General features: G+C 39.9%; 1 protein-coding gene across 3 annotated transcripts in view; it reads left to right on the top strand.

The window, feature by feature from the left end:
* The window catches only part of RCAN2 (regulator of calcineurin 2), a 98465-nt gene that overhangs the window by 10906 nt on the left and 63808 nt on the right, over positions 1 to 23751 (top strand). The window lies entirely within an intron of this gene.

Genomic DNA, 23751 nt, shown 5'->3' with positions numbered 1-23751 from the left:
TAGCAACTGTAGTTGCAGTCATGGTGGAGGTGGCAAAGTTAAACACATGAAAGTTTCTCCCTCTTGCTGATCATGTACGACTGTGACGGGAGGCTGCCTTTCTTGTATTTCCTTATGGAATCATTTAGGTTGGAAAAGACCTTTAAAATCATTGAGTCCAACCATCTAACCCTGTCAAGTCCACCACTAAACCATGTTCATAAGCACCACATCTACACAGCTTTTAAATACCTCCAGGGATGGGGACTCAACCACTTCCATGGGCAGCCTGTTCCAATGCTTGACAACCCTTTCAGTGAAGAAGTTTTTCCCAGTATCCAATCTAAACCTCCCCTGGCACAACTTGAGGGCATTTCTTCTTGTCCTTTCACTTCTTACCTGGGAGAAGAGACCAACACCTACCTCGCTACAATCTTCTTTCAGGTAGTTGTGGAGAGTGATAAGGTTTCAAATGTTTTAAGTTATCTGAAGTATTATTTTATCTGGAAAATCTAAAATTAATGATAGTGAGAACAAAGACAAGAGGAACTGTGTGAGAATATTTTTAAATCTGCAATTAGTCTAAAACAATGTTGAAAACAATATCCACTTAAATTTAAAAAAAAAAAGAAACACTTTTGCAGAAAGTGTTTTGGTTCCTGTTTTTTAGCCTAATGTTCTTCCTGATGGAGATATTGGGAATATAAAACTGATAGATTGGGGCTTTATTGTTTGATGAAATTAGTCTAGGCTGACTGTTATAGGCACATCTGAGCCTACTTCAGTGTCTTGTCCAGAATTTTCACTTCAAAAGCAAGCTGTCAGTGGTAAAGTGGGTTTTGGCTGGAACTGGCTGAGGAATCCAGATAAAACTATAGATTCATTGGGACCAAAGCTGGCCAGTATGGACAAAGAGTCTTTAGTGGGGAAAGGGAAATAAAACAAGACTTATAAGGATACCGGCTTCCTGTTAAAGGCACTGAAAGCGGTATCTGTTGAGGCTGCACAAGTGGAATTGTTTGTTTCATTTTTTTGACATATGTCTTCCATAATGATGTCTTACGTATGTTTGAGCAATACAGATTAAAAGATAAAAGCTCACACTGCATCACTAAACAAAATGTTCATATTATATATAAATAAAAAATCCTGCACTCTAAATTGCAATATTGGAAAACAGTGTAAGCATCTTGCATTTATATTGTGCCATTTTGTGGAATTCTATAACCATCTGGTAATGAACTTCACTAAAGTTGAAGGGGTTTGAAAGTCTAGTTTTAAAGGAAAAAAATAGAAGCCTGCCTTAGAACTAGAGAATTTCTCTTCATCCTGCTGAGATTCTATCCCCACTTGCTCTTGAGCTTTCCCTTTTGAGAGCTGTATTCTAGGATTTAGCTGATGGCTTAGTTAGAAAATGGAATGGGTGATTATGTAAGTATGTGGGATAGCAATCCCCAAAGACTTGCAGGACTTAAGGATGTGTTTTAAGAATAGCAGCTGGGTTGTCAAGGTGGATATTCTATTCCATGTGCATGTAAACTACCTGTCAGTGACATGGCTTGAACAGCCAAGTTTGCAGGTGGAGAAGTCTATATTTAACTAGATGGGATTACCTTCAGATCTCTCAGTAAATTCAAGGACCTGAGGAGCTGATTATGATTTTTGTTATTCCTGTAGAACATGTACTTGTGCTCCCAGTTGATTAATACCTGTAATCCTTTCTATTGTTAACTGTTGCTGCAAGATAAGAGCACACGTGAATTCAATATAAAAATCTCATCGAGTTACTAAGCTAAAGTTTAAAATCTCACAGAATCACAATGTTGCTAACAATCTTATCTTCAATTATATATTGATCCAATGTATATGTCATGGTACAGTACACTTTTAAAAAACATACTACAGTAATGGTTATATCTACAGTAGTTTCATCGTGTTATCCATTTTACAGAAAGTAAAGTTTTTGCAATGTATCTTTGACTTTTACTCTTGACCTACACTTTTAGGAGGAAAATGGAGGTATGACTGATTTGGAAGTTACAAGTTAGCTGGTAAAAAAAGCCAGAGAACCCTGTCATTGTAAATGGCTGTTTTGATTTGGTGTGTGAGCTTGCTGCGTGAATAATATTTAAATATCTAAACTTCTGAGTGGCTCTGGCATGCAACAGTATTAATGTAAAGAATTCACACTGACCGCTTTAAAGTTGTAACCTGAAGTGTTTAAGAGGCTGAAGTGTCAAGTTCAAATTTTTAACACAGAAATATCTAGGCAATATACTCACTAAAGATGGGTTTTAAAAGCAAATGCCTTAAATATTTTTGTTTTAATTTGAAGGCATTTAACTACTTTGTATCAGATATAGGATAAATTCCAGTTTGTGCTTGAGGGTGGGCTTGTAGCAACGCTGTGGGAACATTTTGCTGCACATACACCTGCACAGTGGGTAAGCTGATTCGCTTTGTTCTGCTGTGTCCTGTATCGGATGTACCCTGTCACCAATATCATGTGGCTGTACAGCACTACTTAGACAGGATTCTGTGTTGCCTACCAAGAGTGATGATGGCATCAGTAGGGAGCCTGAGTTTGGACCTTAATTTTCTGAAGATGAGGAACTCTTGCAGCTGAAGGCCATGTATTTTAGAGACAAAGAAACAATATCAGGCCAGGCTTGACTCTTCTCCTGGCTGGCATGCTAAGGTCTCACATAGAGTGAGCCTTAAGAGCTGTGGGTCCTGGGATCTGAAGACGAGCGATGCCATCTAGTTTAAAGGAAGCTGCTCAGGAGGGACTGCCTGATCTTAAACACTGGCTGAAGAAAGGGAGAATATAGGTTAGTACTAGCTACATGTATCTGATTTAGCTACAGTAACAGAGCAGCTGGTCAAAAAATATTTCCCTACCTTTCAGACCTGTGTTCTTGGAAAGAAACCCTTACTTGGGTCAGGAGAAAGCCCCGGATAGCTGGGTCGATAATGCAGGTATTTAAGGATTTGCACAGGATGGCTTAGCAGCTTCAGTGTGCTAACTGCTTGCCACAGCTGAAGGGAGGTGGTTTTGCGTATCTCCGCTCCCATCATGGACAGCTTGCTCCTTCCTATGGAAAATGGAAGTGTACCTACTTTATAATGTGCTTAGAAAATATTCAGCTTTTTAGTTTTTAAGGAAGAACAAGAGTGTGGAGAAATAGATTATCCAACAGGCCTGTTGCAAAGCTGGGATCACATTCAGCTGTGTCCCCATTGCTGTCCTGTGTTCTGATCGTTCGTTTTGGCATATAACCTGTTACTGGTACAGGCAGGTTTTTTGGAGTGTACAACACTCACTTGTTTGGGTCATGGAAGTCTTATTGTAAAGAAGCTAAAAATAAAATTACTTCTAAACCCTGGGATTTGCCACATGTCTCTTGGAAAAACTGATGGGACTAGTTATGTGAGGAAGATATGGCAAAAATGAGACTGTTATTTTTGGCTGACAGTGTGACTGAATGGGAGGTGCTGCTCCTTTTATCTTTCCTGATAAAGCACTTGTGGTGGGGAGCCAAAGGCCATGACTGATTACTCCTAAGGGTGGATATGCTGTGTTTTAACAGCTAATTGCTACACGTACTCCTGAGGCTTTCTGGGTAGTAACCCTTTTGTTGTGCTTTTGTTAATGCATATATTGCTGTTCTGTAAAACTATCCTTTCTGTAACATGACTGTAATTTCCTTCAGGCTGAAACTGGTAAGCACGCCGTCAAAGTGAAGCATCTTTGTCTCTTAAGATGGTTTCTTCAGATGCTGTAATGCCTCAGGAGATGCTTACACAAAACTGTCACTATTGGAATATTCTTACATGAGGGAAGGATGTGTTTCCTCAAGCTGTTTAGAGGCTGTATGCTCTTCCCTTTTTCCACGATTTTGGCTCAAATTGGAAGGAGCACCTATTAAACTTGATAGTTATATTTCAAATAAAGGATGATGAATCAGTTTCTGAGCATTTTAGTTATGATGGAGCTGCTTGAGAAATGATAGCCTAAGTCCATTAAGTGCTTTTTCCTGCCAATGTAATTCAAACCAATAGGAGATATTATGCATAATAAAAATACAGTGACCAAACATATGTCCAGTTCTGGACTTCCCAGAACAAGAAAGGCATGGACATACTGGAGAGTGCCCAGTGAAGTGCCACTAAGATGGTGGACTGGAGCGTCTCTCCTGTGAGGAAAGGCTGAGAGAGCTGGGACAGTTGAGCCTGGAGAAGAGAAGGCTCTGGCGGATCTTAGCAGTGTGTATCAACACCTGAAGAGAGGGTGCAAAGAGGACAGAGCCAGGCTCTTTTCAGCGGTGCCCAGTGACAGGACCAGAGGCCACGGGCACAAACTGAAACTTGGGAGGTTTCCTCTGAACATCAAGAAACACTTTTTTTTACTGTGAGGGTGACTGAGCACTGGCACAGGTTGCCCGGGGAGGTGGTGCAGTCTCCCTCCACGGAGGTATTCAGAAGCCATCTGGATGTGGTCCTGGGCAACTGGCCTGAGCTGGGGGGGCTTGGACACATGACCTCCAGACGTCCCTACCAACCTCCACCAGTCTGATTCTGTGAACGTATGCTGAACTGTATCCTAATTCTTCTGATGAGGAATGGAAGATTGGGGAATGAAGGTGATTAAAAATGCATTTCCTGAACCATGAGCTTAATGGTGGCAGGGTGGGGAAGGGAGGAGAACAGAAGTTGAACTAAGAAGTCAATGGAAAAGTCCTTCCACTAAAGCAGGATTATCTTCATTATGAAAACAGTTACTGTTTTCATGAGGGGTTCTTTCACATTACAACTTTATTTACATATATTGATGACTACTACTCTTACTACAGAAGCCTATGTTAGACTTCCTTTAACTTTTTTTTTAAAAGATGTGTTATTGAGCTTGAGCCTTGAAAAAGATTTAAGGCTACTTCAAGTGAGTGCTGGAATATTTGTCCAAAGATGATGCTTTAAGAGAACTCTGTAGCCTTACTTGGAAAGGCTTTTTTCCTTTGTACTTGCATTCAGCTTTCTCAACAAAGCACATCTTCATGCTGCTATTTTTGTTTTTAAGGTGCAGTAAAAGACACTGGACTGCTCAGTGTCCTGCTGTGTTGTCTTTAACTTTTATATGTTAATTCTGGAACTGAAACTGTCTACTGATGCTTTGACTCTGAAGCACATAACTGAAATGTGTCTGTTCAGTGCTCCTTTTAAACAGAGTGGAGCCGGTGTGTCTGCTGCCATGCGTGAAATGTTTCTTTGGTTCCCTTTTCCTACAGGCTAATTCAAGAAGATGCTCTAGGAGACAGGCTTTGTTTCTGCAGGGGAAGATCTGTTCCTTTTGACTTCATTTTTAAAAATCTGGGTTATGAAGTCAGAACCTCTTTGGTCATATTACATCACTGAAGCCTCTAGGTGTTGACTCATCATTTTATTTACAGGGTGGCACTTCTTTTTAGTCTAATATTAGTATTCAAGCCTGGACTTGGTGGAAGGTCACCCTAGCAAAGATGAAGTCACCACTCCAAGGCTGGAAAGGAATGCAGGCTTCATTCTGCCTTCCCGGTACACTTGCTGTTGCTTTGTTTTACTTTCAGTTTTTCTACCTTTTAAGGTGGTTGTCCGTTGTTACGATAACATTATCAGAAGCTGCCACTTGAAGCAGACCATGCCTTGTGCTGTGGAATCTCTCCTTACTTTGTTTTGTTCTGTTTTATAAATGGGATGAATGTTATACCCTGTAATTCTGTAACAAATGGAAGTGTTTTTTTACTGTACACTGTATATGTATTTTTATTTTATTAGATGCAGAGAAATTGCAAAGAAAGGCTGCAGGAGCAGTGTCCTTCAGCACTTCATGAATCATAGCTCCTGTCTGTGAATCTGATCTTGCACTCTTACCTAGCTGGTGGTTTAGACATGTAAGAACTCATGGAGGCACTAAAATATAGCTATAAGAGGCTGTTCTTGCTCTGAGAAGTATGCAATCTAAAAAATTCATTTTCCATGGCATTTATTCTGTAACTCATTTCAAATACTTTGTGTACTGTATCAGTGCAATACAGTATTTCAGCTGGAAACACCTACGAACTTTCATCCTCTGCGTCTGAGAGATAATCCCAGTTTTTCAGCCCCCTTATATAAATCCTGTCTACAACCTAAAAGAGCTGTTGATATTTGTTATTCATAAACCTACCTTAGTTTACTTTCTGTGGTATAGTCAACTACGTATTGACACATGGAATGGGATGCTGGTGTAATAGTTCCTCTGCATAGCTGTTGTTTCTGAGCTTTACTTGCTGTTCTTTAATAAAACACAGGTCAGCTGAGTTATGTTGAGGAGCTTGGATAACAAAACCAATCACTTCATGAAATTGGACTTACTGTATCATATGAACTGTCTAAACATGACTTATACTATGTCATGGTTTAACCCCAGTGTAGCAGCTGAGCCCTACACAGCTGTTCCTACAGTCTCCCCCTGGCCTGGGGGAGAGAATTGGAAGAGTAAAAATGAGAAAACTTGTGGGTTGAGATAAAGACAGTTTAATAGGTAAAGCAAAAGCTCTGTACACAAGCAAAGCAAAACAAGGAATTCATTTACCACTTCCCCGTGGCAGGCATGTGTTTAGCCATTTCCAGGAAAGCAGGGCTCCATCACATGCAACAATTACTTGGAAATAAAATGCCTTCACTCTGAACGTCCCCCACTTCTCTCATCTTCCCCCAGCTTTACATGCTGAGTGTGATGTCATAGGGTATGGGATATCCCTTTGGTCAGTTGGGGTCCCCTCCCAGCTTCTTGTGTTGGGGTGGTGTGAAGAGCAGAAAAGGTCTTGACTCTGTGTAAGCATTGCTCAGCAATAACTAAAACATTGTGTTATCAACAGTGTTTCCAGCACAAATCCAACATCCATCCCCGTACCAGCTGCTATGAAGAAAATTAATTCTATCCCAGCCAAAGCCAGCACACACCAAGATACACAAAACATATGAGTGGAACTTCCTAGGGCTGTAGAAGGTGCTGAGGCTTTACTGGAGAAAGGCCAGTAGTGACATTAACCTTCACTGACTTGGGATCTACTGAGTGTTCATTCTGGTTTGGGGGATATGATGGTTTGAGCCCAGAGCAACTGAGCACCACCCAGCAGCGTGCTCACTCCTGCCCCCTCAGGAAGGAGAAAATACAACAAAAGGCTCAGGGATTGAGATAAGGACAGGGAGGGTGACTAAGCCATTGTGGTTATGGGCAAAAGACAGACTCCTTAAGGGAAGAAAAAGAACACCAATTTCATTCAACCACCACCACCACTTAACACACAGAGGACGACAGTGAGAAGTACAACAGCATCTTAAAAAAAACCTTCTCCCCACCTCTCCCTTCTTCCCAGGCTCAGCTTTGCTTCCAATTTCTCTACCTCCTCCCCTCCAGTGGTGCAGGGGATGGGGGTTGCGGTCATTCCTGTCGCTTCTTCGTCCTCAAGGGGTGGACTCCTCGCACTCTTCCCCTGCTCCAGCATGGGATCCCTCCCATGGGAGACAGTCCTCCACAAACTTTTTCCAACATGAGTCCCTCCCATGGGCTGCAGCTCTTCCCAAACTGCTCCAGCATGCATCCCTTCCATGGGTCACACTCCTCCCAGTAACAGACTGCTCCAGCACGGGCTACCCTCAGAGTCCTGTCCTCCTTCAGGTGCAGCCACTGGCTGCAGCGTGGGGTCCTCCACAGGCTGCAGGTCGGCATCTGCTCCACTGTGAACCTCCATGGGCTGCAGGGGCACAGCCTAGTCGTCCCACCATGGGCTGCGGGGGAGTTTCTTCTACAGTTCACCTCCCCCCCTCCTCTTTTCTTCCACTGAGATTTGTGTCTGCATAGGTGTCTCCTTCACAACTCCTCCTCTCAGGTTCCCCTTCTTAAATACATTATCACAGAGGTGCAGCCACCATCGCTAATTGGCTTGGCCTTGGCTAGAGGTGGGTCTGACTTGGAGTCGGGGGAGCTTTGAGAAGCGTCTCACAGGGAACACCACTGTAGTCGCCTCCCCTGCTACCAAAAACCCCACCACATACACACAAACCCAACACAGGGGAAGAAAATGAATTAGTTTTGGTTGGTATGGTTTGTGTATCCAGAATTTTAGTACATATATAAGGAGATACTTAAGATTATTTAAGGTTGCTCTTGGTGCTGTTAAGAAGACAATTTGCTGAGGGTACTAATGGCAGGTCATGTAGTTATGTATGTATGTAGGGTCTGACACTAGTTTTCTCTGAGGTGATTTGCAGAATTTCTGATGGAACTGTAAGGAGTCGTTAGTCTAGTCTGGTTTAGACATTCCTTCTGTCTTCCCTCTTAGGTAGTTCTGGCTGTTACTGAAAGGCTTCAGTGTTTCTGCTTACTTTCTGGAAAAATGCATAAGCTTTATGATTTGATAGCCTTTGAAGAAACACGAAAGGCACACTGAGATTGTGCAGTTCTAACAGTATGGTCAATTTGAATCTGTGCGTATGCCACCTTCATCCCATGTGAGTAGAAGGTATACTTGACCATGGTTATTCTCTTGGTATCCAGGAATTACTGAGCTCCAGATATTCCTCAATTCAATCAGTGTTCAATTCCTGCTCTGAAAATGTGTTGTCTTTTAAAAAATGAACAAACAAAACCAGACAAAACCCAACCAACCAACCAAAAAGTATCAAGTACTTCTGGGTCTGAAACGCCACTGTCTGTAATGTGGATGCTGTCTAATAATTTATACTTGGGCTTATTTTCCCATCTGTACACGGGGTGCTTGGTAGCATAAATGCCCTTGTTTTGTTGGGAGAACGTGCCTGGCAAAAGACCAGCTGGGTGAAAGGTAGGCCTGTAGTCACTGCAGCTGAAATTTGGAGTGGTGCTTCAAAGCATCTAACTATACTAGTTGTTTGTAAATTACAAAAATAAACTGATTAATGTTCTTTCCAGAACACACGAGACAGCAGTTACTGTCTGCTTTTTAAATTTGGAAACGTACTTTTCTCCTTAAGAGCAGCTATGGAAAAATTCTTCTAGTATTGGCTTTCAGTGGTCGTGCTCTATGCTGCAGTCTAGAGGGAACGCGTTATCTCAAGGAACCAGGGAGGGTGGGAAATCTTTCCTGGGAAAGGACCATTCAGGGTAATTACTTCAATTTTTTTTTGATACAGGAATATCATTTCCTTATCAGTTCTGCTAAAATAGACAGAGTTCTGAATAATGAGACATTTTAACAAAGGTGTTGGTAAATCCATGCGCAGGTTTATGAGGACCTTCTGTTGTGGCATACGAACACATAGGCTCTGGGAGCCAGAGGGAGTTGCAAGGTCTTATCTCTAAGTCCGTAAAGAGTCATTCTGGTGATTACTCCTTTCTCTAGCACAATGGACATTGTAGGATAAACTGCGGGTAGGTCTGATTTAGATATCCCTAAACACTGTACAAATTTAGATTAAGATTCCACTTTGCAGTTGTCTGTCTCCTGTAATAGGCTGCACTAAATTCCTGGACTCAAATGCCTTTTGATCTTTGAGGAAGTCAAGACCTGGCCTGGAACACTGGGGCTAGTATTCCTTCCTCCTGAACTCCATACCAGCGTTAACTGGGACATGGAGTTCAACCAAGGACTTCTGCTGACAGAGAAGTTTTCTTGATGGAGGTTTTTTCCTTCTGATCCTGTTTGAAAATTTTTATGAATTTGAGTGTGTGTACATGGAATAGTGAGTCTTTTTTTTTCCCAGAATGATAACAGGATATGTTGCTTTCTGGGATGATAAGCAAGAGAACCTAGCAGCAATCTCTCCATGCAATTTTATGCCATTTCCTATTTACAACGTCTGAGAGGATTGGATTTATTGTAATTGGTGTTACTTCCTGTTCTTGACCAGTGCTACTCCTGTTTTTTTTTTTATTTTTTGGGGTTTTTTTTTCTTGCTTGTAAGTCTAAGGTGTAACATGTTTTTGTAAAGCAGTATAAATCCAAGAAGATAGACACCAGGTCACACTTGGAATAAACCACAGCAATACTTTCTACAGGAACTTCCTTACATCTAATTGAAACTTTTATGTTGGCACAGTGCGTATTAAAGCAAGAAGTCACCTCTTCCAGCATCTGCTGACACAAGCAAGAGCCACATCTTTCAAAGGAAAAAGCCGTCTATGTACTCTCTAGAAAAGTCTTTGGTTTGTTCCACTAAGTAGTTCTTATCAGCTAATATCTGCCAATAATCAAACACAGTTTTGCCCTTCTACCTCCAGCAAACTGTTGTTCTGAAGTCAACAAAAATACTGTTTTTCTAGCTGGTAGTAATCAAAAAGTGCAGTAAAGCCATTCTAATGTGGTTAGGGCAGCAGCTGTTCCTTATTTTAATACCATCAGAGGTCCTAATCCATCCACAAATTCTGATATCAGTTTTCTGGCCCAAGGAAAAGACTTCTAAATGAAGGTCAGCCTTCATTACCAATGCATAAAGACATTGCATTTACAGAAGCTACATTCTGGCTTAATCACATTCAAAACAGTACATTTACAACTCTAATTACCAGTTATTTAAGGGAATTTCTCAAATGTTTCATACAAAATATATGTTAAGAACTCTGCGCCAGAGTTTAATGTAATTAATAAATAATGCCTGATCAAGGTAGAAGAAAACTAATGCTTGAAAAAAATGCAGTCTTAGAAAATGAGGGATACTGGGAGGTGATTTGAGGTAATACAGAGTGGAGAAGAGAGAGACAGCAGTTTTGAGATTGTGCCATTGGTTACGACAAATTCTGCAATAGATTTGAGCACAAAGGTGAGAGATCATATTCAGAGTTGAATCACAGTGAAATGAATTCGCGATTACTTCTGTGCCTTTGAAAACATCTTCTGTGCCAGATAAATTCATGCTTCTTTGTGGTTGATGGAAGTTTTAGCGTTGGCTGCAGTAGTGCAAGGTTATCTCTACAGCTGTGTTCTTAGATCCAATCCTCAGGCAACAGATCTGCTGATAAACCGTATCATTTTGTCAGCTGAGGAGTTTGTTCAAATTCTTAGTTTCCTGTGTTGTACAAGTGCGTGAATGGTTTTAAAAAATAACGTATCTTGTACTTTTGTATTGTCTTGCTTTAATGTGATTACTTTTAACTGTTAAGTTCTTTTGCTCTAATTTGATTGCATTTTATGGACACTTTACCCTGCTTAAATTACATGACTTTTGTACTGGGCTTTGAAACTTAATACAGAAGCAGAGGCATTGCAAATATGGTGGATGTAATGTGTATGTCTCAGAGGGATAAGAGAAACCTTTTCCATGTGATAGACACTAATGAACTGGAAGTTAAGATGACCGTAGGATGGGAAAAAAAAATTACAGTATCCCTGGCAAGTGAGTAATGAAGGCATCTATTACACCGCAAAGGTGGGTTCAAATCAGTATGTGTTCTGCAGTTAGTCTAAAAAGCATAAAGACTTGTGAGACTGCAGCATGCAATCATTTAGAAATTTTGCATTTAATGTGGCTGGAACTAGTATTGGGGAGAAATCTGATAGTTTCATCCGTGTGTTTCCAGTGTGTGGCTGGGTTACAAGGGAAGAACATAACTGAAAGCTTCAGAAGATGCTGAGGAAATGAGGTACCAGTCCCTGACTGAGTGGGAGTTGGCCTCTGTTTTAAAGCCTCAGTAACAGACTGGTGTGCACCATGGGGCTGACTTTGAAAAGCCGTGATAAAGTCAAGCAATGCATGTCTCTTCTGTCTTTATTCTTCATGACTCTTCTGAATGCTGATTGTTTATCTGTTTCTCAAGGTATTTCTTCCTGAAAGCTTTATGTTTTGGTTTTTTTTTGTTTAACATCTGGAGCCTGTGGTGGTATCCCTGACTGAAAATACAGTCATTTCATTCAGGCTGAAATACCACCAGTGTTGAACTGAAGGGAATGGGTATTTCACATAGCCGAGATTGAGTTGCATCAAGGCCCAGGACTATCTAGATCAGCCTTCTGCCAGTTTGAAAACTGGAGTTATTTTTATTTGGTTTTCCTTCAGTTCCTGGAACAGGGACATGCACAGACTGAGAGCACTGTCACAGTGCAGGCCCTGATCCAAAGGCTAGCTCCTATCCAATATCAAACATTTTTAATATACATTAGCAAGTCTATTTTCTTTTGACACTGGTTGCTTTCACTTTCTTGCTTTTGTAAAGCTTTTGGGTGGATTCTACCAAGAATGTCTGTTTACAAGCAAAGATAAGATTCACGTTATATAATGATATATGCTTAAATTAATCATTTCTAGACCCATTGTGTTCTTACCTGCTTGTGGTTCTATTCCTCTTGAATAAGTGTGTGTGGCTGCTTGTCACTGTCTGACTTAAAGGTTTTGTTTCATGGACAGTTCCAAATTCTTTTAAAGTCTGCTGCTGTCAACAGGAACTGCAGAAATATATCACAGCATGGTGTTACCCTGTCCTTCCTTCCTGCGTCCTTCTGTAAATCCCCTTGTCTTTTGTATCTGTAACTACAAATCTTCCGTGTTACTATAACCAGTTCATTTCAGGTGTTTCTTTAAGTGTAGTGTCCGTTATACCTGCTGTGCGCTCTGTGATAGAGCTGCTTCTATGAGCACTCTAATTGCTCCTGTTTGTCTTGCAGTTAGAGGGCGAAACACGTAGCACAAATGTTACATGACGGTTTCTTGGGAAGATAATGTGTCTTCCTTTTTTATGTTCCAGTTGCAAATGATTTAAATAATAACGATTATACCTTTTAATAAGTCTTTCACAAAGAAATTGTTTTAGTCATTACTGATTGTCTTAATCTATCACCCTTACCGTTTCGAAACAGAAGTTTTCCTGACTCCCTGCTTTTTTATGACCTACATATAGCAGATGCAATGTGTCCTCTGTATGCATTAAAATTTTGAGAGATTTTTGTGGAGCTGTCACTTACTGAAGCATAGTTCAGAATATCTATTCAAAACCCTACTGCACTATAATCTTTCTGTTGATCTAAATTGTGTAGTGACAATGAAAACAACCATTTAAAGTAGCTTGTCCAAACTATGTATTTGCATTTCCTGTATTTACTTCAGGTCTAAGAATTAAATCTTTATCTGACATTTGTCAGAGTCTTAAACCAGAAAGAGATAGATGTATGCCTTATCAATACCTTTGCTGAATACATTACAAAATAAGGTGAGATTTTTCTGAAACTCGTATCTTCCATTCCCAGTACAAGCCTGTATTTTTCCAGGCCATTCTTTCTTTTTTTTTTTTTTTTTTTCCCCCCTGTTATTAGGTCTTGCACAGATCTGCACTTTGAATGAGAATTACTCCAATGTAAAAAACAGACCACCAACTACTTTCTGGTAGTATATAGAAGGGAGGGAGGGAGGGAGGGATGTGGAGTCTCAATGCAAACATTAACAGATACTGGATTCTCAGAAAATTCTTCATAAGCTGAAAGTCATGTGAGGACAGTGACTGGTTTAGGATTTTTGTGTTTTATATGTACCACAAATATGCAGTATACAGTTTCAGGATAGGCTGATCTCCTTGAAATACTTGGTACCCACCTTGCTTTTTCTTCTACTTCTTCATTAGCAATTAATGCTCTCCTTCCCTTTGCCTTTGAAGGACCTTCAGGTATCCTTTATCCACGTTCTTGTAGCACAGGGACTGCTTCTATTAACCCCAGACCTATAAAACATAGGTTGTGTCAGTATTCTGTGATACTGATTTATAGGAAAACTTTAGATTCTTGTTAATGCCTTCTGTGTTTTTGAGTGTTATGGTACACCTGAATCACCATCTGCATGTGTTTTGTTTTGTTTTGTTTTGTTTTTAATTTTTTCCTAAGGTTATATCTTAGGTGTGTATAGGGTGGGGTGAAGGACGGTATTTGAGATTCTCACACAGATGCATCACTTCTGAAAGCTGGGTAAAAACACCAATATTGTGGAATTTCAGATTAAAATTATGAAGGTGAAATGCACTCTTCTACTTCTTTCTGATCATTCCTTGAATCTGATAATCATGCAGCAAGTCACCTTGATAACAAAGATAAAATTAAGTTATACCTACCTAGACTATTTACACTGTATAAAGAAAAATCCTGTCTGGTACAGAAAAACCCCACACTTTCTGTGAATAATCCACCGTGTGTGAACTAAAGGACATGAGAATATGTGTGTTCTGGTTGTATCAAGTGCCATGGGTGCCATCTGCTGACTCCTCTATGTACCACATAGCTCTTCAGCTGTGGGAAGAAGGAAAGATAACATATGTTAAGGAATGTAGTTTTAAATACCCTGCCACTCAAATATTAAATACAAATGTAATTTTTAATCCTTGCTGGTTTTGTGCAATATGAACAACAGCGTTCATCCTAAATGTATTTGAGTTTCATTTCAGCCCTGCAAAATAGTTTCACAGAGTAATTATTATTACTATCAGTGTTCTTTTGCAGTGTTTTTGCTTCCAGTGAACCTAGATCTTAATTTTGGCAGTATATTGCAGCTCAATGTCTGAACTCAGCATCTAGGCGTGCACTTTTTTATCTTTTCAATTTCTTTTCATTTCTGAACTCTTTCCTCATTCCACTTGTTATATTCCATCTATAGTATTCCATAAATAGCTAGGAAGTGAGACTGAAATAATTTCTTTATTGTGCTTGCTTGCAAACCCAGTAAAATAGATTCTGTTGTCCTTGGTGAACATGCCAGCAGCACTTCCCGGTGAGGTAGTATAAATAGCTGGCTATACCTGATTTAATAACAAAGCTGAGAGAAGGTGCAAACTGGAGGAGTACAGTTTAGTTAGACACTAGAGTAGTTTATAGCCTGTTTATTAAATTGGTTTTAAAGGGAAAGTTCTGTTTTGTCCTGCTCATCATAGTTTTCTTTAAAACTGGGTCACTCAACTGAATGTCAGTGAGTATCTACTGAGAGGAAATTCAATCCTAGTAAGCCTGAACGTGTAATATCTAATGCTATAGTCTTAGGCTGTGTTGCTGCTGTAAATCAAATAATGTACTGGCAAGGGTTCCAGCACTATAATGTGAGATAATGTTTTCAGTTGAATTGTTAAAATGGTTCATGACGTGCTTTTGGCTGAGGACAAATAGTACTTTCCCTAACAACTTCCAGGCATAGTTTGAGAGTCTGCATGGTCCCAGCGGTCATTCCCAATAGCCATTTCAGAAGCTAAGAGTGAACAGTTTCCTTGAAATAATTTCATTATCACTTAAGAGCATAGATGTGGCCAGCACATGGTGGTTTGTGTCAGGGCCCCAACTGCACCGACAGACTCCAGTTACTGTGACCAGCCTCACCTTCTGCTTATTGGTCCAGGACTCCATTTAAACTCAGGATGGGACCTTTGTTCCTGGCCTGAACAGTTACATAGGTCTACCTGTCTCATGTCCTGTTCATGGACACATATTGTAGCCTTGGACTTACATTGCAGTCTTTCTAGTTTTGGCCCTGGTCCCATCTGTTTTTCCTCCTGACTCCCTGGATATATATACCTGGACCTTTTTCCATCGCTTTCTGTGGCCAGGGCTGTTGATGGTTGCTGTGACCAGCACCCTGCTCTGCCTACCCTGTTCAGATGCTGCCAGATAGGCCCCGGTCACCCTCAGCTTCCAGCTAATCCTCATTCATGGTGCATCTTTGCTCTTGCTATTCCCTGACAGTTGGCCTCATGACTTGAGAATGGGCCTTGACACCACTTAACTTGTCATGTAGAAGTAGCACCAGTGTCCTGATACCAGTCTAAGCCTGCTGGATTAACTGGAGATTTCTCCTGTGATACCTTGGGATCACATGATTGAACACATGGTCAAGGCTTAGGCTAGTTACTCATGGAAGTATTGCATATGAAATAGGGACAATAATTCTAGAAACATCTAGTCGGGGACAAAAAACACATTTCAGAGTTGTGCAAAATTGAAGGTCAGCGCACCTTCTTTGAGACCCTACTGTAAACCAAGTGGTGCTCCAGACTGTCAGCAGAGCTGAAGGCAGAATGCAAAGGCAGATCCTGATGGGAAGTAGTACGACTTCAGTCTTGATGAACATCAATGCCAGAGATGATGTGCAGAAGGTGCTTTGCTAGTGTGGGAACCCCCATGTGGCTAGCAGTAATGGTTTGAACTTGAAAGTGCAGGTAAGTCAGAAATGGGTGTTGAAAGAAGTTTATAAACATTTTTTCTTCCTGTTACCTGTTCTTCTAAACCACAGTAGAAAATACAGTATCTAGAGGAGAGTAACAGTTGAAAACCTTGCAAGGATACCATCAAGACTCCTGTATTTCCTACCCAGCTTTATTTGTGTCTAGCAAAACAATATTCCAGAGGTTTTTTCCTTCCTTGTAAGGACAAAAGCAAAACATTCAGAAGCCATTAACCCCAAAATGGGGTCACTGAAACCCTAGTATAGAAGTGCTGTGGAGGTATGTTCTTGGGCTACAAGAGCAAGGATTAATTTTCCAGCTTTTTTGAATCTTTCACAGAACTTGAGGCTGGTTTTCTTCCTTTGACTTCAGTTCGAAGAAACATGCAGTCTATGTTTAAAATTCCATTTGAATCTTCCATGGTTGAATGATAATGAAACACTTTTCCTACAAAGAATTTGGTTCTTGATTACCTGAGGTTTTCTACTGAAACCCATTTTGACTGAACAAAAAAACCCTACGGAGTTCTCATCGTGGCCTCCTCCTAAATACTAGAGGAGATTAATAATACAGAAAGATTAGAGAAAGCATCTGAAATGGGAATTCATACAGTTCCTTTACCTTTGCTTTTCTCCTCTTGGTGTTTGCTTTCCTCTGGATCAGTCTTGCTTCTTGCAGATTATAAAATGAGAGGGTGCTGCTGTGTGCATATTCTGTCTGTCATTTCATGATGTAGGTTCTAACTTCCAAATTACTTTCTCTTTAACTATAACATACTTCTAGAAGATAATCTATTCTTTAAAAGCTTGTTTGTATTATTGGTGTGCATTACCATATGTTTGATGGATACATGCAACTTGAGATATGTAAAATTTCAGACAGTTTATACAGTCACTCAAACTCTGAATTAAAACATTGTGAGTACTGAAAAGTCTTCTTTCCCACAAAACACTGCCAACTTGTACATTGCAGTTGAACTGGAGCTGAGTAGGAATTATCTGCAAGTTTTGAACAGAACATTTTATGCAACTGAAATTTAAGTGTTCTGCAGTGCTGAAGGCAGTCTTCCAAAAAGCAAGTATTGATACAAGCACCACAGGAAACCAATTGCTTCTCAGTGCTTTGCATTAATAAATTGCTTTTAATACTTCTTAATTGTCTGCTGAGCTCAGAATCCTAATGTGTTTTTAAATAGCTAGTGTTTCATATACATATATATATGTACACACACCTTGTACTTTCATACTTGTTCAGGGTTTTATGGGTGTCCTATTGTGCTAGCTAACTTCTGATGAAATAGCTTCACTGCTGTACTGATAACAGTAAACTGATTCTAGAAGTGTGAGAGCTTTTAGACAAGCACTTAATACTGGACTACATAGTTGAACTTCATGAAGTAAACAATTTTTCAGTCCTTAGAAAAGATCTTGTCCTAACTCCAGATGAATGGCTGGTACTTGGTAGCTGATTCCTTTTAAACAGGTGGGACAATGCCTGGAAAAAGATGTCTAGAATATGTGGGAAGGGTTTAGAACCTGACCCATGGGGAGTGATGGTGGAAATTAGTGCATGAAAACTTGAATTACAAAAAAGAGGCCTGAGGCACAAAAAGAATCAGTTGGAATAAATGCAAATCCTGTTCCTGGAGATTTAGTTTTGCAGTCTTCCTGTACCCCTAAAAGTGTCACTGCTGAGCATGTTATTTACAACAAAAAAGGTCAACAACCCTCCATCCCTCTTGAAACTGGAAGCTTAAATTTCTTTTGCTTTCTTGTCCCATGAACATGGCTACACTGCTGTGTTCAAAGTAGTTTCAGTCTACTGCTTAGCTAATGTGCTTAAGTAAGCAGTTAGGTTCTGTGCAGCCTTAGAAAAAGATAGTAGCTTATTTTTGTGAGGGAAGCTGTCTGCTCCTCAGCATTGATACTGTAAATGTGAGCTTTTATCTAACTTCTAGGATGTTTTCCTTTTCATGGTTGGAATGTCTCATCTGTCTAAATAGACTCACCAGAAGGTGGGGATAAGGACCTTTTTAAAAGCTTGGAAAGGAAACACGGGAGCTTTTTCTTTACACTTCTGCTTCTTACTGGTACTTTAAATTCTTCACTTGATATATGCCAGTAATTCAAATTATAATTGTGTATTCAGATATGATTCCACTTACTCTCTCAACTACCCCTACCATGATTTGAAAAAACCCCAAGACTATGTAGGTAGAGTAGCCTCTAAATATCTTTTTCTAGTTCTTGGGTTTTTTTTCCTAACCCCCATCTATTCCTTGTCAGCGTTTGCCTCCACCAACCTCTTTAGCTGTGAATTGTACAAGTTCCATTCTTCATACCAGCTGACACAAGGATATTCGTAGCTCCACCTACAAAGGAAATCATCCAAGATACATACTGAGTGGAAAATTCTTAGTGGACAGTTTGGAATCCATGCTGTAGAGAGGAAGCATAACTGAATGATTACAGACCTGTTTGGGACTCAGGACCCAAATTGTGTTCACAGGTTTATCTTTCTATTCTGACCAGGCTGCTCTATATGTGTATTGGATGGCTCCGTTACTATCCCACCCACTGTAGCAGGGATGTTATTAGGATTAATGTGTTGTGAGAATTATTTAAGGCATTTAACATGCCTTGCTGTTGCAGGTAGCCCCCTGATCATTGTTTGGTTTTTCATTTTTTTAAAAGAAAAGTAGGGAAGTACTGTGGCATTAAGATGATTAGAATCTGACCCATATTTATGCATACTTGTCTCATTTGGCAAAGCCCTACTGAGGTATATAGGATTACTTGGAAAGCGAGTTAATGCGTAAGATGGATAAAGTTTCAGCCTGGCTTAGATGAATGGGATCAGCTAAAATATGCAGTATGAATTATTTAAATAAATTTACAGTATGTTTTGAACAAAATGGGAAGACTGAGTACTTGTGCTGTTCATAGCCCAGCTTTCGTAAGGAGACTGTTTTTGTTAAAAATAACTTGATAAAATATTCTAGTTTTTATCTTTGTATTTTCTAATTTAAGAATCTATTGCTGGTGTCGTCTCCACTTGACTGTTTAGGGAGGTGGAGAGAAAGCTTTGGTATTCTGATCTTTATGGGGGAGGAGGGATGTCCCCCAGATATACACAGAAATACTTAGCAGAGCTAATTGGTAACTAATGGATACAGTCTCTATCTAATGCATAAAGATACATTTGAATGCATCAGTAGTTTTAAATGCATTCAACATAAAAAAAGATAATTTTTTCCCCAAGCCTTGCAAAGAGAAGGACTGATCTCTCTGACCGGTGACGTGATTATTGGATTTTACTTATCTGTGTCAGAGGATAAATTCTGCTGTTTTTAATTCCTTCCATTGCATGCTCATTTAACTCTAGTACTGAGTGGCATAAAAGACCTCTAGATGAGCACGTAGTTTGCGATATATTCACTTTACAGATGCTGTAAAGAAATTGTTTTCATAAACTTACTCTGTTTTGTACCTGGGCCTGGGAAGAAAAAAATATTCATTTGGGGTTATCACTAATCCCTTGACACTGCACTACTTCCTACATGAGAGCATTTTCTTAAAGAAGGATGAAAGTTCTTGATATCAAATTCTGTCTTTTGCAGTTCATATGATATGAATTGTAGTTACTTGGGGGAAAAAATATTTTTTGCTTTTGTGTAACTCTCTACTGGGAGCTAAATCTGATCCCCATATTTATACCGAATGACAGTTTTCCTCCAGTAGCAGTAGTCTGCTGCATGAAGCTTTTAGAAGTTTATGCCCACTGAGCATATTGAATAGAATTTTTACCAACAGAAGAACTTTCTCATAATTTATCAGCTAGAAGGTTAAAAATGCCAAGCTAATGTCTTATTTTTAGTTTCTGATTATTTTATTGTTTCATATGATGATTTACTTTCCTTATCTGTAACTTACACTGTATCTTCAGTGCTTTAGGACTGCACCTAATTAGTACAGCACCTAATACAATGTACTAGACCCTAGAGGAACAAACACAACCAAAATGAATAATAAAGCCCTAGTGATGCCAGGAACATTTTTCTGGTAAATATGACTCATGTCCCTCTGTAATACCTTCAGTGAACTTGGTGATATTATTTCATATTTATACTTCTTTGACTTTTTAATGAATGCCAAGCCAGACCATTTAATTACAAATTTCTTGCTCTAAGGTAGTATTTTAAAAAGGCTTTACTGTGTGTAGAAGGAATTAGCTTAATATATTTACACAAATCAAGTGTGATGATTACTTTTTTCTATATTCGGAGTATGTAAGGGCAGATAAATCTTCCCCAGTTTGATTTTTTTATTCTGCTTTTTTTTCTGTGTTGCATCTACTTATGCATTTAGTATGTGTGTGTGCATACTTCAGAAAATTAATTCTGATATGGAAGCTAACTGATTTTCTTGGGCTAGCAGAAAAGTCAGGTAATTTTAAGCAAGCCAGTAGAAAATCTGCTTGCCAGACTTCAAACGAGTTATTGTAGCACTCTAGGCGACTAAAATTAAGTAGGAGAAACTTGGACAAGTATAGAGCAGCATAAAGGAGATGTGATTGAATATTTTTTAGGTAGAGAGACAACTTCTTACTGCAGAAGTTACTGTTTTATTTGCAAAACAGTTTGCTCTAAGTGGAATTCAATCCTGTATACATCTCATTTCTGTTGGCAATACTGGAATAGGCTATAGGCTAACTAGGTAAAAAGGTAGCTTTGTATACTCAGAAGCCACTGTGATGAATTACACTGTAATTCGAAGTTTGGATAAATGTAGTGAGGTATTTAAATGTACTTACAATGATATTTAAGTGGCAGTCAATGAGTCAGCTTGACAGAGAGTTGTCAGACAAAAGCAAGGGAGTCTTTTCTAAGCTCTTGTCAATGCGAAATATATTTTATGTTACCATATTGAGAATCTGACTTTACTTGAGGTTTTTTTGAGTCTACAAGCAAGCAGACCTCCCTGCTTTTTCTCATGCAAATAATAATTAAGAATCTGTAATGAGAAGACCTGAAACTAAAAAATTCCTTTTTGAGGGTGGTAACAAGTAGCTGTTTACCTGAGCAGAATGGCAAGCATTTTATTTGGTGCATCCACTTAGTGGACCAATATATGCTTTGTTTTCCCCGGGAGTGTTCCCCAAATTATCATTGCTGTCCTGAGCAATTAAGCTCCCGTGTTGTATCTTCAGTGAATCAGAGACATTGGTCAGAAGGGATCTCTGGAGGCCATCTGGTCCAACCTTTTGCTCAACGTAGGACTGTTGCCAACACTAGATAAGGTCAGCTGTGGCTTTTTTTATCAGTGCTTTAAAACCATGAAATTCCACAACCTCTCTGGGTAGATGGCATCTGTGCTGCATTACCCTTCAAGTGAAGAAATTTTTCTCTAATGTCCAATCAGGACCTCCCAAGCTGTAACTTAAAGCTATACTCTTTATTTTACTTTCTATTTTACTGTCATTTGCACTTTCATTAAAATTGAGATTTGTTTTGTCCAGAGTGCTTAGGAAGATACTGAACAGTATCTGCCCTGATACTGACCCTTATGATACTCTGCTTGTTACTTGTTGCCAGATGGATGTTGAGCACTTGGATTATTAGCATTTCTGCATGTCACTTCAGCAATTTTTCAACAAATTTTAAGTCTGCTCATGCAGCCCGTACTTCCTCAGCTTACAAATGAGATCATTGGGTAAGGACTTTGATAAGTTGGTCATACTCAAAGCTCTTTAAAGTGCTTGTGAAACAGATGATATTTGCATTATATTTGAATGCTTAGTATTAACATGTTATTTGTTGTATGTGTGATTTTGGTTTGTTTTTTTTAACGGCTAGGACTGGCCTACAGAGAAAGCTCGGTTTGCCTTCCATGAGCTACTGGCCCTGAAACCTGAGCTGCTGGACAGTCAGAGAGATGTTGTTTCTTCCTTGGAGGCAACTGAGCACTAGGAAGTACAAGCTTCCACAGGGGAGAAAGGTTGAGAGAGGAAGGAACTTGCAGCACAACAGAGTTTTGCCAAGAGCTGAAAGCAGAAACATAGACTGCAGGGATATTGGAGAGACTTCCCAGGGAACCACGGGGAAATGTGTTGAGTTTCCTGCAGTGCAGGAAGCAGCTTTATCTTTGGATGGAAAGCCACCTGAAGGGTAACCCTTCTATCTGTGAGGATGCAGTAGACAGGGGTAAATTTGCTTCCAACTGTGTTTCATTTCTGTTTTCTCACTGTGACGCTTCTGTATTTTAAAATGTTCAAATTCTAGTTTTCAGTCACAGCTAACTGCATAATGTGCTACGTCAGCAAGAGCAGAGCCAGCAGGCTGAAGGAGGTGATTTATTTTACTTGTGAAGCAACATCTGGAATAGTGTGTCCTGTTTTGGGCTCCTCTGTACCAAAAAGATGTAGACAAACTGGAGAGGGTCTGGAGAGGGGCACTGAAGGAGCACGTAAGACATGGAGAGGCTGCCTGTGGGGGCTGGGTATGTTCAGCCTAAGGAGGAGAAGAATAAGATTCAGGAGGAATCTGGTTGTTGTCTCTACCACCGAATGAGTGTAGAGCAGAGATAGCCAGAGTCTACTTGCAGGTGCCCGATGAAAGGGCAGAAGGCAGCAAATGTAAGTTGTGACATGGGAAATTCTGACTGGATATAAGGAAAACCAGTTTTTACAGTGAGTAAGCACTGAATCAAGCTGCTGAAGCAGGCTCAGAAACCTCCATCCTTGAAGATTTCTTGGAACTTGACTGAACAAGGCCCTGAGCAATCTGATTTAACTTTGAAGCTCTCCCTGCCTTGGATAGGAAGTCACACTAGATGACCTCCAGAGTTCCTTTCCAACATAGATCATTGTACTGTCATATAAGACATACACTTGTGTGGCACTTTATTAGTGTATCCTGGAAAGTAATGTGGGTTTACATACATGGGTATTCCTGTGCTCTTTGACTTTTGAAGATCATTCAGCAAAGTCAATAATTTTTTTGTGCCATGGTTCTCTTAGTATTTGCTTTGTACATTTGATCTTTACATGTGAACACTGTGGCAAATCTGCTGAAGAAAACTGATTCACTAGGTATGTCTGGTGTCGGCCTTTCTGTTGTCTAATTGGCAAATGTCGAGCTTCCTTGCATATAAACTGCCATAGATGGAGCATGGTTGGTTGCCGGCCTCTTAAAATCATGTTTTTATGTGGACTGCTTCCTGGCCTTCTGTGCATTGTTGTTATTACACATCAGATTTCATTCTTCACATTCCTTCCTGCATGACTGTGAAGAGATAGAAAAGGGTTAGCATCATTCCGGCACCAACCTAATCTTTTTTGCATTGTTGATAAAATTTTATTTTTTTTCCATGATAGTGGCTAAGTACTGTATGCTTAAGTTCTTACTTTCTGACAACCTCTGCTAAATGAATCTGTCTCTGGACTGAGATCTTGAAGGTGTTCATTGGCTGTGTCTGCGTTAGAGAGCAGGATAGTGGAGCAGGGGTGGGTCTGTAGAGGAAGATGGTTGTATGTCTGTTATGTGTGTGGGGATGTGGTATTTCAGACTACTTTTTAATCTAGTTTAAGTCCTCTGG

The sequence above is a fragment of the Strix uralensis genome, chromosome 3, assembly GCF_047716275.1.
Source record: "Strix uralensis isolate ZFMK-TIS-50842 chromosome 3, bStrUra1, whole genome shotgun sequence".
Classification (NCBI taxonomy): domain Eukaryota; kingdom Metazoa; phylum Chordata; class Aves; order Strigiformes; family Strigidae; genus Strix; species Strix uralensis.
The sequence above is the reverse complement of the archived record's forward strand: the minus strand, read 5'-3'. Positions and strand labels throughout refer to the sequence as shown.